This window comes from Crocodylus porosus, unplaced genomic scaffold, assembly GCF_001723895.1.
Source record: "Crocodylus porosus isolate Cpor-Errol unplaced genomic scaffold, CroPor_comp1, whole genome shotgun sequence".
In the NCBI taxonomy this organism is placed as follows: Eukaryota; Metazoa; Chordata; order Crocodylia; family Crocodylidae; genus Crocodylus; species Crocodylus porosus.
This window is the reverse complement of record NW_017728951.1, coordinates 47,278,202-47,281,280: the sequence shown is the minus strand read 5'-3', so window position 1 is coordinate 47,281,280 and position 3,079 is coordinate 47,278,202.

Below are 3,079 nucleotides of genomic sequence, written 5' to 3'. Positions count from 1 at the left end.
TTCCTCCCCAGGTGCATCACTTTGCACTTGTCTGTGTTGAATCCCATCCTATTCTCATCCGCCCACCCTTGTAACCTGTCCAGGTCTGACTGTAGCCTGTTGTTTCCTTCTAGTGTGCCCACATCCCCCCACATCTTAGTGTCATCAGCGAATTTGAACAGGGTGCTTTTTACCCCTGGAACATAAACCAGGGGTTAAATTACCCCATCTGTAGTTTGCAGCGTAATAAAAGTTATGCATTTTTGGAAGGTTTGAATGTTTATGTAAACACACAAAAAACAAGTGAAAAAACAGCTGAATAAAACCACTTTTTATATTTCTTGTATATTTTCATCTAATAAGATAATATTAGTAACTGATATGATCAACTTACTCTCTGATCTTGATAGGTGCATGCTTCTCAAATTCCTCTTGCAAAATTACTGAGTTAAAAGAGTTAAAATATGGGGGAAGCATCACCTGCATCACTCATGACAGTGATCTGAAGGGGAAGTGGCAAATCGACATGTAATGAGACACATGGCTTTATACCTGACAATCTTGCACATAAAAAAAGTGTCAAGAGTATTTGACAGCATGAAATGAGACTAAAATGTTAGCATTAATTGCTAGTCAGTGCTATATTACCAGCCCCACAATCCAAATCAATTATAAGGATTTGCACCAGTTGTGAGACAAAAAAGATTTTGGAAGCCTGTCAACTCTAGGGTGTCATTACTTAATGCTGATATGACTGCTCAAGGTTCTGATCAGAACAATGAGAGTCACAACCACCCACTTTCAGGATTGCAACGGAAATCATACAATTGGAATGTTTTAAAGGAAAGTTGACAGGTGTAGTGCTAAACATCATGTGTTTGAATAAAAGATGTACTTCCCACATAGGGATCTCAGTTTTCTCACTTGAAAAAACACATCTAGGGTAAATGAGAGCTACCTTTGTGTTCTGTCTCAGTGGTTATCAAAAAATTGAGAGACTTAAATTTTACATATTTTTGGTACGTTTCTTTGCAGAAACAATAATCATGCCTAGCATTTATCCAAATTGCTACCTTGATGAATTAGTCAAGATAGTTATTTATTAGTGGTAGGAGCAAAAGAGACTCATAAGAAAATTTAACAACACACATTAGTTAACTAAAAGTCAAAAAACCTATGTAGAGGCCAGGAAATAAAATTCCCATCTGGGGAAGGGAATTATGATGGAACGAATCATATAAACAGCACCACAATACAGTAACAGATCTAGGTTACAAGAGGAAGATGTATATTTATGAATAACTGTCCAAGATGACCACAACATAGCTCACAGCTGGCAAAAAGGGGATTTCATGTACTTCTCATAGCGTTACAGAAAATCATACAGAAAAATATACGGAAGCTTGAATGCCCAAGCAAAATACCGGGTAGATTAACATTCTTCATTACAAAATGATTGCTACCTTATCACCAGGGAACAAGACTCACTGAAAGTAGCAAATGTCCTAAAACGTGTTGGGAATCACCAGAGATCTTGACAAATGTCTTTTGTATAAAACAGCACAGGTGGTAAAATGCATGAAGGTGGTAAAATGCATATATACTGCTCTCCATCCCTGTCCCTTTGTTTCCACTGAGAAGTGTTTGGTCATCTCTGAGGAGAAAACATTGACTAAAGCAAAATGATATTCTGTATGGAAATCCTCTAGAATTGGGGAGGAACAGATTGAAGAGAAGAGTCATCCCATTGATCCTACTCCCTCCCACTCTCAGCATGGCCATCTTCACAACCACTAAGTTCCACTGATTTGTGATGGCCTGATTGTGTAGTGGCCACTGATGTTTCATAGGGAAGTAGGATTTGGCTACAGACCAAAGTTTGTTCTCCACTTTGAAAGACATGGCTCCAGACTGCAGGGAAAAATGTCACATAGTGCTCCATTGTGTTAAATAATGAGTTGTTGAACACTTCATGTCTTACTAACAACAACATAGACATGCCTACAAGATAGTGGGAAAGGGAAGAGCCCTCCACAGAAACACAGTTGTCTATTACTTTTTACTGGCTTTAAGGCAGACAGACTATATATATATATATATATATGGGGTAGGGCACAGCTCCCATATATTCTGAATATATGTATTCCAAGCCTGGCTCACTGTCATTTCCCCCACCAATCAGGAAAGGCACAGGGAAAGGTTTGCTCTGCCCCTGCCCAAAAAGGACAGACCAGAGAGAGGACTAATTCCACTCTCTCTGATTTGTCCATCTTCAATCTGGGGGTGGAACCCCTGGAGAGAATAAAACAGCATGCCCAGCACATGAGTGACTTTGATGAAGGATGGTGAAAATGGCTGAGAAGAGCTGGTTGAGCTGACAAGCGGTGCAGAGTGGTGGCCCCAGAAGAGTCCAGAAGATGCCTCACCAGATGGGGAGCAGTAAGTGGCTGCGTCCCCCAGCCCTGCCATGAGGGAGCATAGCATCAGTGCACAATCAGTGCACGGAGGGTCTGAGAATGGAATGAGGTCCTGGAGCTGCATTTGGCAGCTTGGGTCTCCAACCCCCTGCATGAGGCAGGGCGAGTGGTGCACAGGTGGTGCATGAAGGGTCCAGGAGCGGATAGGACACAGGTCTCCAACCCCCTGCATGGGGCAGGGATGATGGTGTACAGGCAGGGCATGGAGGGTCTGGGAGTACACCGAGACCCCGGTGCTGCACATAGCAGCATGGGATCTCCAACCCCTGCATGGGACAGGAACAGCAGTGCATGGATCACTGCATGGAGGTTCGAGGACTGGACTGAGACTCCGGAGCTGCACAAGGTGGCTCAGGTCTCCAACTCTGGCACAAGGCTGGGAACATGGTGAGTACGGGCCACCAGTGCATGGGACGGTGCACAGGACCAAGAGCAGGCTGACGGCCAGGAGAGCCATGAAGCAGCTGAGAGCCCTCAGCAGAAGGAGGAGACAGCTTGTCCAAGGAGACGGGTGCAGACTCATCAGTCCCTGTATGAGTCATGAGTTCCTGGGAAGGGATTTCCACAGGGGAGGTGGGTTGTTTCCCCCTGGTGAGCAGCTGGGTATTTAAGTTGGTTAAATA